Source organism: Triturus cristatus, chromosome 10 (assembly GCF_964204655.1).
Source record: "Triturus cristatus chromosome 10, aTriCri1.1, whole genome shotgun sequence".
Classification (NCBI taxonomy): Eukaryota; Metazoa; Chordata; class Amphibia; order Caudata; family Salamandridae; genus Triturus; species Triturus cristatus.
Genome location: NC_140593.1, coordinates 573,136,356 through 573,150,087, shown reverse-complemented (window position 1 = coordinate 573,150,087; position 13,732 = coordinate 573,136,356). Strand labels below are relative to the sequence as shown.

At 49.9% G+C, this 13,732-nt stretch overlaps 1 protein-coding gene across 1 annotated transcript in view; it reads right to left on the bottom strand.

Moving 5' to 3' along the window:
- The window catches only part of LOC146789754 (BOS complex subunit NOMO1-like), a 343,657-nt gene that overhangs the window by 41,335 nt on the left and 288,590 nt on the right, over nt 1–13,732 (bottom strand). The gene's annotated exons all lie outside the window — the stretch shown is intronic.

The window sequence follows — 13,732 nt, the reverse complement described above, 5'->3', positions numbered from 1 at the left end:
CTTGATGCAGGTGCTGTTCTTATGCTCCCTCCTAAAAACAAGGGCCTTATATCATTTTGGAATTGCAAATACAATATCGGGTATGCGTAGAGGGTATGAGAAAGGTACTGTATGGGCCTCTCTACGAAGGAGATACAATTCTTTGTTGGCTTTCTGCCTCATCCACATCTCTCTGGGGGAAACTGCCTAATTTTACTTTAAAAAAGAATTGCCTAACTTCTGCCTCTAAATTGGCCATTACAGCAGTCTGTAATACAGGATTTAGCTGCTTCATCTCCCATTGAGTTTGCCTGATTGGATTGAAGTCTCTGCTCTTTGGTGACTCACTTTAAAAATTTCTTTAGGCAGCCGGACGACATTCAGCCCAAAACATCCTGCCTGGAGAAGCTTGACAAAAGCTGACTTTGTCTCCACAAATATCAAGCTTTTTAAAGAGACAGCCAGCCCAAAGCCAATAGGGCCCTTATTATACATTGTGCCCAGGGGCACCCACTTTGAGCGCCCTCAGGCCAAAATAGTATTACCGAAGGGGCGCAGACACTTGTGTGCCCCGTTCTGTAATACAGATAGTGCTAACGCACATACTGCGCAAGCACAGTCATAAGAGGATGTTCCCTCATTTGCATGGGGTGTGGTCCTAGGGACATGAGGGAATCTCTCTGCCTCTGCGACCGCGCCGAATTTCCGATGTGGGCGCAAGGGCAAACATGCCTTTAAGAGGTGCATAGTAAGTCTACCACCAAGAATAAGTTACTTACCTTTGGTAACGGCTTATCTAGTAGAGACAGGATCTATCCACATTCCTTACCTTTAAATTCTCTCCAGGCGCCAGACTCGATCTGGAAAAAAAATTCCAGCAGTCGGTAGAGTGCATCGAGCGACTCCGTAGCGACCTTGTTTACCGGATGTGACGTCGATGGAGTCCATTTAAGAGCCTTCCTAACACATGACGTTGATTTCTTCTGTGACAACATTCCACGCCAAATAGGCAGAGCCACTTACATAAACTGACTAAGGAAACAGTGTGCCAATACGAAAATGCATATTTCACTCAGTCCCTCTGCCAATACATGCGCATATGCGAGGAGAGGATCCTAATTTTACTCAGGAGGAATATCCCGATAACAAGCAGGACAAAGAAGGTAAGTATAAATCAGCCCACAGAGTGGGTGGATGGGATGGTCAGTAAGAAATCTGTGGCTGGATCCTGTCTCTACCAGATAAGGCAGTACTGAAGGTAAGTAACGTAATCATCTTATACAGACATCTAGCCGCAGATTCCTTACCTTTAAATCAGAAACCCATGCCCGGAGGAGGGTCTGTGAAATGATTAGATCCAAATCCCTGAATAGAACTAGCCAGTGTCTACCCGGTACAAGAGAAAGCAGAACAGACTGACCATCCTAAGGCAAGAAGGCTAGCAAGAAAACTCTGCAAAAAATGTGTCCACAGAAAACATGCAATATTAACCCAAAAACAAGATCAATTACACAGCAGAACCGAAAGGGTAGGCCATGAGTGGGAATTTAAAGCTAACGCTAGGGAGCAGAGTTCCGCACCGCAGGAAAAAAGCAATATCACGCCAAAATGTTTAGTAGAAACATTAATAAGGAAAACAAAGAACCCATGGACAAGGAGGAGCATGGAGCAGCAGACGAATAAGAAGACGGCAAAAGCAACAGAACACAATAGTTGCCCTGAGGAAAAAACTACCAGATCTAGAAGTAGCACCCATGGAATCACCCAGAAAGATACTCAAATAGGAAGAAAAAAAAACACTAGTAGATGTGACAGAAGAAGAAAGGATATATAGGAGAGAATATATATATCCTTAGTAAAATAAACACATATGTATCAATGTGTATCAACATGCGTGTGTGTGTATATATATATATATATATATATACACACACACACACACACACACACACACACACACACACACTATCGAAAAAACTTTCCATCATTCGAAAAGGCCAGGACCTCGTCAATGCGAGAAATAATCTGTTTATTGTGTCAAAACCACCGGACCAAAATGCATGTCACGTTTCGGCAGCAAGCAGCCTGTATCAAACTGCTTAGCACCATTTTGCTAGTGATTAAATACACCTGGTGAAACAAATATAGAGAACAAACTGCAACTTGGTTCTCTCATTGATAGATAGTAAGTACATATCAAAATGAATATTTACAATCCCAAAAGGAGAAAAAACATTTACGCAATTAACGATTTAATGCGTGATCGACTGCATGCCACATACAATACTGCTACAGAATCTCAATGCAACATCCATAAAATTCACGGCATTTGACTATGCTGCTCCGAATAGAAAAGGGCTTTCACTGAACTACACTGGAAGGACATTATTTAAAAACCCTCGTCTATTCCAAACGGCATGCAGTTGTTCAAAACGTTTAGGCAATAGGCATTTCTAAGCCATATGGCCAGCATCATGGAATTTATCTGCATACGTCAATTCCGATTCATGCGGCATGCAATTATTGGACAAAAATGATATATATAAAAACATTAAAACAGAAAATAATGTACGTGGTCAAGGACCCCAAATTACCCAATGATGTCAGAGACAGTAAGTGTTTTGGGTCAAAAACATGCAATACAACTGAAAAAGAGAATGAAGAGTCTGAGAACATCACACACAGAAGAAAAAGAGCGGCCGCTACACTAGAACACAAGGCCAACCGATCAATGCAGCTATAACCAGACCCAGAAGGTTATAATATGAAAGAAGACAGCAAGGATAAAAGAAGCCGACACAAGAGCTAACATCAGGAAGGCTAGAACTGGAATGCCTCCATTATACCCGAGAGGAAAGAATGTAACCGGTCATTGGACAAGATAGAGGAGGTACATCATGGCCAGAGAGACAAGTTGCCCACAAAAATGGAAGTCCAAAGAAATAGCAAGTATTTAAAGTTGAGCCCCAGAAAGGATGCTGTACATAGACGACACCACGTATGGAGCTCAGGAAAGAATGTCTCTAAAAGAAAAATCACAGGAAAACTAAGTCAATTGGAAGGAAACCCCCCAGCATTACACAGCATATGGCGATGGCGAATGTCTTCATTATATCCACATAAAAAGAGGTACTCAAGATTTCTAAATTTTAGAATATGCATCCCTCACAGTTCTACTCAATGTGAGTTATTGGACATATACAAAAATGTGACAAGTTGTCCTCACACACCACCAGGTGTGATGCTTAATCACAGGACATCCCATGCTCAAGTTTGATGGAGAGCGGGCCTTCACCTGGAGTCAGGATGGCATTTCTAACTAAGAGTGGGGCCAAACAGTGTCGGTGAAAAATAGATCCACTGGGGTCCCTGCATCAGGTTTAGCCCAAGCCCGTAACTAAATTTCAAATAGAGCCTCACTATAAGGAAGCACCGGCTCAACCCCCGTTTGACCTTGATGGAGGACACCAAGTAAGGGATAAGTGGTCTTTTCCACAGAAGCCAGACCGACAGGAGACCAGAGGCTGTGGAAACCTCTAAGCCACTAAGTTCGCCCAAATCAATCAACCAGCTAGTCTCCAAGGAGGTTGGGCCATCTCAGAGATGAGATGGTGAAACTCTGAATCCTCTCCATCACTTCCATAATCATGTCCCTTAGAAGGAAACACAGGAGGGGGGACTATAGAGAGCTGAGGAAAGGTGTCTGAGGTGGGTGGCTCCACATCCGCCACACCTGATGCCGAAGAGGTGATGTGTGAGGGTCCGGGAGGGGAAGTGGTGGGGCATCGGGCAGCGCCATCGTCGGAGACGGTTGACCAAACCCAGGTGCCGAAGGTGGTAATCCTGAAGGGCTGCGCACTGGCGTCAAACTGGATCTGGAATTCAAAGGCCGAAGCGAAGCTGAGGGCGAACCCGCCTGCACATTCATGGGTTCGTGCACCTCATGGGGCCGAGGGCGCTCCAGGGGAAGGTGAAGACAAAAAGATAGTATGAAGAGAAATGCAATATTCTCTCATCTGGGTAAGAGTCAGCCCGGCTCTAGGGTATATTGGGAGGCACGGGGTAAACTTGTGCACTGACTCTTCAACCGAAAATTGGGACAGGTTATATGTGACTAAGTCAGTGGGACCACGACTTCGACAGCCTACGTCGTGACTTACCATGGGACGTCAATGGAGTGTGACGTCCAGGGGAACAGCTCCTAGATCGGGCCCACAGAAGGTTCGTGGAGCACGAAGGGGACCGAGGTCGACGGGAAGTCTTGGAAGACTGAAACATCCACACCGCTAGGAGCTTCATTCGATGTTCCCTCAGCACATCCGGGTGAAGTTGGCTAAAAGAGTCTCACTCTTCGGAGTCACAGTGCTCACCCAGGCACTACATACAAAAAGAGTGAGGGTCCGTGGCAGACATTTGTTATCCACATGACCAACAAGGCTTGAACCCTGAGGACACGATAAGTTGTTTAAAGGCACACTGTTCCGTTCGACAAAAACGTCAAGGTATAAAAAACGGTTTGAGGAACCGCTTATCGGATCTGCATTCAAGCGCGGAAAAGACGAAACGGACGTCAACGCGTTGGGAAAGGGCATATATTGACTCTTTCGAAGTCACATCAAGTGTTCAACGTCGCTACGGAGTCGCCGGACGCCCTTTAATGACGTGCAGAAGTACTGCTGGAAAGAAATTCCGTATCCAGTCAGGCACCTGGGGAGAATTCAAAGGTAAGGAATCTGCAGCTAGATGTCTATATCAAATAAGTTGGAGCACTTTCAGAGCGTCTCATAAAGGCAGCCCTCTTGTGGGAGAAATGGGATCCCAGGAACCCCTCAGATATCCCCCTGCAGGCGGGTGCAGTCCCTCACTGCACCCACCAGCATGTGGATCTCTAATCCCCCTTAAAGGTGCAGGCGGATTGTTGACTGCACAAGGACACAAGGAGCAGCTTTTAAACAGCTGTTCACAGCTGCCCTCAGGGCAGCACATTAATTCTAATATGGCACACTTTACATGTTTGCGCAGGGTGCACCTTTTGAAAGGTGCGCAGTGACTCAAACAAGGAAAGTGTGTCACATTAGTAATACGGCCCCTGGTAGAAGTACCTAAGAATTAAAACTGGACTCTTATAAGTAATACCAAACATGCCTATGTAAAGGCAAATGCCTTTAATAGAAAGCCCCTACCACACGGCTAGAAAGCCTTTCCACAATTTTCCATCTAGTTATTTAACAACAAATCGTGATCTGGAGAAGGGATTTTATTCTGAATAATGACATTGAGGGATTTTTTTTCTTTATAGATAGGGTCTGTGTGCTTTTACTTCTCACTCAAGCAAGAAACTTCCAACAGCAGCTAACGATCCAATTTGTTTCTGGAATTGTTCTGCTCCAAGCTAAATTATTAGAGAACGCCAACGCAAATATTCATAATCAATAACTACTTCCAGTGTTAACTCGTCTAGATGCCACCTAAATTTAGCCTTCGCCTGAACTTTATAAAAGATTGTACCCTTACTTTTGGCAATATTAGTTATTAGGTGGCTATAACTGGCATACTTAGATAACTGGTCGAGTATGTGCTGATGACCTACAGGGAAGAGATCCAATAGGATGAGACCATCTATGTGCAATCAGATTGGTAAATCACCATTCCCTAATTTGGAGGAAAAAAAGACCAGCATCACACTGCGAAAGTCGGCAGTTTATAGGTGAAACGGTAAAGGGGCCAACAGGCAGCCTTGTTTTAGGCCGTTGAACAAGTTACTTACCTTCGGTAACGATGTATCTGTGAGTCCTCACCTTAGAATATCCCCAGGCGTCAGACTGGATCCGGAAGATTTTTCGTCAGCAATACCCCTTGCGCGTCGCTAGGCGTCGTCTGCGGCTCCGCGTCCGTCGTCGGCGTCGTGCGCCGGAATGACGTCGTCGGAGTACTTAGACGCCGCCCTCGCGCGCTGATGTCAGTTCTTGTACATAGCTTTCCGCGCCAGGAACGCAGAGCCATGCAAAGACCGACACTGGTGCCAAAAATAAAATCTAGGGGCCTGAAAAGGATAACCTTAACCCTAGATGTCAGTTCGCAGAACGGGGAGGATGGGTGGGTCGGTGAGGAATCTAACTAACTAATGTTTCTTACAGATACATCGTTACCGAAGGTAAGTAACTTGTTCATCTGAAAGAAACACGTTAGTTAGATACCTCACCTTAGAATAGATACCCAAGCAATACCATCCCCGGTGGTGGGTCTGCGAACCAAGATCACACCAGAAAGTCCTGGAGGACAGAACGGCCAAAGAAGCCATCCCTCCGGACTTGGCTGTCAAGACAATAATGCCTGGCAAACGCGTGTAGCGAAGCCCACGTCGCCGCCTGACAGATGTCCTGCAAAGGGACACCCCGTCCCAAAGCAGTAGTAGCTGCTGTGGCCCGAGTAGAATAGGCGCGCAGCCCAGCAGGAGGGTCCTTTTTTGCCAAGGAATAACACATTTTGATGCGCAAAACGACCCACCGAGAGATGGTCCGCTTGTGCACAGCTTTCCCCTTCTTAGCACCCACGTATCCAACGAAAAGTTGGTCGTCCACCCGGAACTGCTTTGTGCGGTCCAAATAAAAGGAGAGCGCACGTTTTGGGTCCAGACGGTGGAGCCGCTCTTCCTCTTTGGAAGGATGCGGAGGCGGAAAGAAGGTGGGCAAGGTGACAGACTGCCCAAGATGAAATGGAGTCACCACCTTCGGAAGAAAGGAGGGACGAGGCCGAAGGACAACCTTGTCTGGATGAACAGAGAGAAAGGGAGGCTTTGAAGATAAAGCCTGGAGCTCACTCACCCGTCTAGCCGAGGTGATGGCTACCAGAAAAGCAGTCTTAAGCGTCAGCAGATGAAGAGGACAATTATGAAGAGGCTCAAAGGGAGCACACATTAGAAATGTGAGAACAAGATTCAAGTCCCACTGAGGCATTACAAAAGGGACAGGAGGGAACGTGTGAGAAATGCCTTTTAGAAAGCGTGTAACAACATGGGACTTGAAAAGAGAAGGCTGATCAGGAAGCCGCAAGAAGGCAGAGATGGCAGCAAGATAACCTTTCAGGGTGCCCAGGGCAGAGCCCTGCCGGGCCAAAGAAAGAAGAAAGAGGAGAACCTCAGAAAGAGGGGCGGAAAGGGGATCCACAGCCTTTGCTGTGCACCATGCCACAAATTTGTTCCACCGGCAGGCGTATACCGTCTTTGTGGAGGGACGCCTGGCTGCCAGAATGATATCACAGACTTCAGGAGGCAAGTCAAATGGCATCAACTGCCGCCGCTCAATCTCCACGCATGGAGGTGGAGGCTGGACAGGTTTGGGTGGAGGACCGTCCCCTGCTGCTGCGACAGAAGATCCTCCCGAAGGGGCAGACGTATCGGAGGATCGGTCAGCATACTGAGTAGCTCGGGATACCAGTACCTTCGTGCCCAATCCGGAGCCACCAAGATGACTTGGGCCCGGTCGTGCCTGATCTTCTTCAGCACTCTGGGCAAAAGTGGTATAGGCGGAAAGGTGTACAACAGACCGCAACTCCACTCGTGACGAAAAGCGTCGCCGAGCGAGTGCCGCCTTGGAAATTCCAACATGCACGGGCGGCTGAGTTCGTCTGCTCTGGCGTTCAGAGAGCCCGCCAGATGTTGAACCACTAGGGTGACGCCCTGGTGTTCCAGCCATGTCCAGAGGCGCAGAGCCTCCTGACAAAGGGTCCACGACCCCACCCCGCCCTGTTTGTTGCAATACCACATGGCGGTGGTGTTGTCCGTGAACACCTGCATGACACTTCCCCTGACAGAGGGAAGGAAGGCTTTCAGTGCAAGTCGGATCGCTCTCAACTCCAACAGGTTGATGTGGAGACGAGACTCCGCCGGAGACCAGAGGCCTCTGATCTCCGCCTCTCCCATATGGCCACCCCATCCCAGGAGGGACGCATCCGTCACTACGACATGCTCCGGTTGGGGAAGGGAGAGGCTCTTGCCCTTGACCCAATCGCGGTCCATGAGCCACCACTGCAACTGCTGTGCAGTGCCCTCTGAGATCAAGACATGGTCGGACAGGTTGCCGTGATGCTGGGCCCACTAAAACTTCAGGTCCCACTGCAGAGCCCGCATGCGCCGCCTGGCGTGATGCACTAGTAGGATGCAGGAGGCCATCAGCCCCAGAAGCCGCAACACTAGCCTGACCGAAACCCAGGATAGAGGCCGAAAGATGGGAATCAGGGCCTGTATATCCCGGACCCGCTGTTCCGGTGGATGGACCCGGAACTGCGCCGAATCGAGAACCGCTCCGATGAAGAGGAGCTTCTGAGAGGGACTCAGGTGTGACTTCGGCACGTTGATGGAATCCCAGCAAATGCAGGAGATCCGCCGTAGTCTGGAGGTGGGAGACGACTGCCTGGGGCGAGCCCGCCTTCAGCAACCAGTCGTCGAGATAGGGGAAGACTGGAACCCCTGATCTGCGCAGATGAGCTGCGACCACCACCATCACCTTCGTGAACACCCGGGGGGCACTGGTGAGGCCGAAGGGGAGCACGGTAAACTGAAAGTGCTCTTGGCCCACCGTGAACCGCAGGTAACGCCGGTGGGCCGGCAGGACGGGAATGTGGAAATATGCGTCCTGCAAGTCCAACGCTACCATCCAGTCTCCGGGGTCTAGGGCAGCCAGAACCTGAGCCAAAGTGAACATCTTGAACCTCTCCTTCCGGAGGAAGGCATTGACGTTCCGGAGGTCCAAGATAGGGCGTAGGCCCCCTTTGCCCTTCTTGGGAACCAGAAAGTAGTGGGAATAACAACCACGACCTACTTCTGGGCTCGGAATGCGCTCGACGGCCCCCTTGGCCAAGAGGGCCGAAACTTCCTCGTGGAGAAGATTCAAATGATCCCCCGAGATACGGTGATGCTGCGGTGGCATGGCTGAAGGGGTCATCTCGAAGGGGAGGGAGTAGCCCCTTCGGACGATTTGCAGCACCCACCTGTCCGATGTGATGGACCGCCAGTGGAGCAGGTGATGACGAACTCTGCCGCCCACTGGCGTGGAATGGGCTTGAAAGCTCGGACTAGGAAGGCTTTGAGGCGGATGCTGCCGGGGTGGATGTGGGCTGACCTCGTCGTCCTCCCGAACCGCCTCGGCGGAAACCACGTCCGCGACCGCGCGCAGGTTGGTTCTGCGGCTGGTGGCTAGGCGAACGTGAGGAGGCACCCCTTCCTTGGCCACCAAAGGGGCGAAAGGCGGAAGTTTGCGACCGCGGGGCCGAGAGGCCCAAGGACTTGGCCGTACCCCGGGAGTCCTTAAAGCGATTCAGCGCACTGTCCGCTTTCTCGCCAAAAAGGCGAGTGCCATCAAAGGGCATGTCCATGAGAGTGCTCTGGACATCGCCCGAAAATGACGTGGACCGCAGCCAGGCGTGACGTTGAAGCGCCACTGTGGTAGAAATGACCCTACCCAGCGAGTCCGTTGTGTCAAGCCCACATCGTATGGCGTGCCGTGCTGCATCCCTCCCATCGGCCAGAGCCTGGGTAAGTCGTGTCCGGACCTCCTCCGGACACAGGGGCAGCACGTCCTCCACCGCATCCCACAGAGAGTGGGAATAACGGTCCAAGAGACAGGCGGTGTTCAAAGATCGCAGGCCCAAACTAAGGGAGAACAGCTTCTTGCCAAACTGTTCCAGTCTCTTGGAATCCCGGTCCGGCGGGGCGGTCGGGAAGGAGGATTGGGAGGTAGAGGCCTGGATAACCAGGCTCTCAGGGGTAGGGTGTTGGGACAGAAAACTGGGGTCGCCCGGAGCAGGGCGCTGGCGCCTGGCGACGTTCCTGTCCACAGGAGGATCTGTGGAGGGCTTGGACCAGGTGCCCTGCAGAACGTCAATGAGGGCCTCATTGAATTGCAGCAGAGGCTCAGTGGAGCTTGCTGCAGACTGAAGCACCTCAGTAAGGACGTTAGTCCTCACAGCCACGGCAGGCAGCTCGAGCCCAAGGGCTGCGGCCGCCTTGCGCAGCACCACAGAGAAAGCAGCGCCCTCCTCCGAAGCCACAGTCGGAGGAGAGACTAATCCAGTGTCCGGAGAGGTATCCAGGCCACTGGCCTCCCCCAGTTCATCTGCCCAGTCCTGTGACATTTGAGCCTGAAGGGCCATAGGATCCTCGGATCCCTCCCAGTTGTCCCCATCATCCGATTCCTGGTATACAGGAGGAAGGTACGGAGCCGGGCGATAGACATAATGTGTCTCCAGCGGCACCGAACGCGGCGTCCATCGACGCCGTATCGGCGCCGGGCCCGGAGTGGGGCTGAACTGGGGCTCGACGTCGAGCGGAGTCGACGTCGGCGGTGGTACCGGTGTCGACGCCGGCGGAGGAGGCGTGACTAGGTCGACCGGCGTCGGCGGGGACTCGGGAACGGGTCCCTCGGGCGCTTGCGGCGTCGAGGCCGGAGCCGTCAACGGCGCCGGGGCTGGAGCCACCGGCCGGCAAGGCAGCCCAGTCAAGGCGCGCCAGCGGGCGTCGACGGCGGAGCCAGGCTCCTCATGGCCGAGAGGAAGGCACTGACTTCCGCCGGCGTCGCGTCAGTCCCAGGGACCGGTGGGTATGGGGACCTGCGCGGCGCCTGCGGCTCTGCCGGAGCCGCGGGGGTGGTACCACCCTGACCCTCGGCCGAGTCACGCGACCGGCGAGGGGAGTCCGAAGAGTGGTGTCGCCTCTTGGACTTCTTGGAATGCTTCGACTTACCCGAAGACTTGGATCCCGACGACCGATGGCGACGTCGGCTGCGGCTCCGCGACCGATCCTTGGACCTCCTCCTGGACCGGGATCGAGAGGCGCGCGGAGCCGGGTGGCGAATCTCGAGAAGCTTACGGGACCGCTCCCGTCTAGCCTTCGAGGTCAGGGCCTTGCAGTCCGAGCACGACTCCGCGTCGTGGTCGAGGCCCAAGCAGTAAAGGCACCGGCGGTGATGGTCCGTAACCAACATCAAGCGGCTACAGTCAGCACAGGCTTTAAAACCAGGCATCCTACCGGCACCGGAGTCGAGACAAGATCAAAAAGGATCAAAAAAGTTAGTCAAAAATTGACTAAAGGGGTAGCTCTACCGGATCTGCGCTTACTGGCGCGGAAAAAAGAAGAAGAACTGACGTCAGCGCGCGAGGGCGGCGTCTAAGTACTCCGATGACGTCATTCCGGCGCACGACGCCGACGACGGACGCGGAGCCGCAGACGACGCCTAGCGACGCGCAAGGGGTATTGCTGACGAAAAATCTTCCGGATCCAGTCTGACGCCTGGGGATATTCTAATGTGAGGAATCTAACTAACGTGTTTCTTTCAGATCACCAAATTCAGCACCTCTGAGTACCGACAGTGGCACTGGTAGTGCAGTGGATGTTGCAGTTCGATTACTAGCGCAATGACTAACATGGGATACTTGGCTGAAACTTTCTCAATACAGAGTTCCTATCAACTCAGTCGAACTGGCAAAAGACGTCATGCAAGGGTGTGTAAATTTGATGTCTCTTGTACACTATGCACTTATTCTGGATCATCTCATCACCGGGCCATTATCAACTGTGGAACAGTGTGCTCTAAACCCAGTCTTCCCCATCATAGGCAGACCGTCCGCTTCTGCCCAGTTTCTTAGATGTTGATGTAGATATTTGGCAAACAGTTTGCCATAAAATCTGCATGTTTTGCCGTTGAGAATTTTATATCACCTTTGTGTGGTAGGTTATTGGGTTTTAGTAGCTTGCTTAAAATCCTAGGCTCAATCTCACTGATTTTTTTTTGCAGTACATGCATCCTTTGAGTCAATAGTACAAAGGACAAATACATCAGAGAATTTTGTCAGACATCAGTGTCTATTGAGAAACACAGCAATAGTAAAATAACTGAGAAAGGAAAGTTTTGAAAGATAGCTGGGAACTCAAATCATAGCTAGGCCCCAGGCTTGTTACAAGCCCTTGGTTTGTTTTGTTGATCATCATTTCAACTGCCATGTCTTTCATATGTTCAGTAGCAACCTAGCTTTCCCCTGTAAAGCACTGGCTGAACACTGATATTGTATGCGACTACTGTGAAATACTCTACCTGGTCTCCAGCGCTACTATCACCTCCTTGAGTAAGTGTTGACAATTCAATCTACCTACCTTTGAATTTTCAAATAGATTGCAATACTAAAGTGATACATCAGAGTGCCCACCACAGCCCAGAAGAGTGCTCAGGGGTCGCCCCAGGAGCCATTAAAAGACTTCTCAAGGAATCTCTTCTATCATTCCTTTATTCTATCTTATATGTATATATCGATCTAAGAAGTAGTACTAAGGCTAAATCTTTTGCTTTTTAGACAGAGCTTATTTTGTATTGCTGGTAGGATTAGAAAACCCTTGTGCTTGAGATTAGTGCAATACAGATGGATACAAGGAGTGATCTGGAGTTGTTGAACTAGGTTAGTGTATGAAGGGTGCTCCCAACAGTACAGGAGTGTGACATCAACAGGACAAGAGAGACCAATACAGACAGAGAAAGGAGGGGGTAAAGATACAAAAAAACATGCAATGCAACAAAAATAGGACAAGAGTGGGGGTGAGACAAAGAATAAGACAGATAGAATGTGCCATAATGGGACAGAAGGAGACAGACTGAAAGAGGCATAGGAAGAAAGAGTTAGAAAAACAAAGAGACACAATGTAGAACAGAGGAAGAGAGGCAGATAGAGACAAAGTGAGCAAAGAACGGAGATGGACAAGCTGAAGACAAGAACAAAAAGTACTGGTTCTGTAAATGTTAGCTTTCCCTAGATGCCCCAAGCTTCCCTATGACGGATCCTTATATTTACACTTGGTCACCCCCAAAAGGATTTAAAAAGGCTTTCTCGATCCAACAATGTAGAAATGTGGACCACCTATTTACTACAATACCAGGTATCGTCCATCCTCTTTAAGGGTAAGATAACCCAGACCAATAATCTTCCCAGCCTCAGAACTATTTAAATCAACTTGGAGTCTTCAATAACACTTGTGTTGGGTTCACAGAATGTTAGAGGAGACCCTGCTCTGTATGGCTGGTGATGTCTGATCCAGGGACAGGGGCTGTTTGTTGGTCTGTGTTATACTTAGTCTTGTATCGGTTCTCTAAAGGAGATGCTGTCATGGAGCCTGAGGGGGCCTACAGAGATTACACAAATAGTGTTGCTGAGGCTTTCCTTGCGCATAAAAAACAGCAAATGATCATGGCAATATGTGCTTTCCCCCTTGTGACCAGGCTCCACTACCTACTGAGGATCTCAGATTGTTTCTTTACAAGGAATAGAGGCACAGCGGGTACGATCAAGATGGCTTTTGTAATCTAAGAGCACCTACGATTCAAACCTGCAGACCTTTTTTTAAATTTACAGAGGACAGACTGCCCATATGAATCAATTTGTTTCTGCCTCAAACAAATAACTGAAGCCTACACAATCTTCACTGGTCTTCTGTGGGTCAAATATCAATTGGGCCTTATGAAATTAAGAAGTTACAGTTTGAAAGAAATTGTGGAAATATAGATTACATTTGTTTCTTTTAACTAAAGTTGCAATGAAAAAGTGAGCATAAAAAACAGGTGTTGAATCTGGCTAGAAAACCATAGACTCAGTAAGGACCCGAGTGAAAGAGTGTTAGTATGTCAGACACAAAGAGTCCTACTCCAGCATGGACGCCTTCGTGAGGTGAATTTAATTTTATGGGCAAAGTAGGTGGACAGTCTCTGAAGATCCC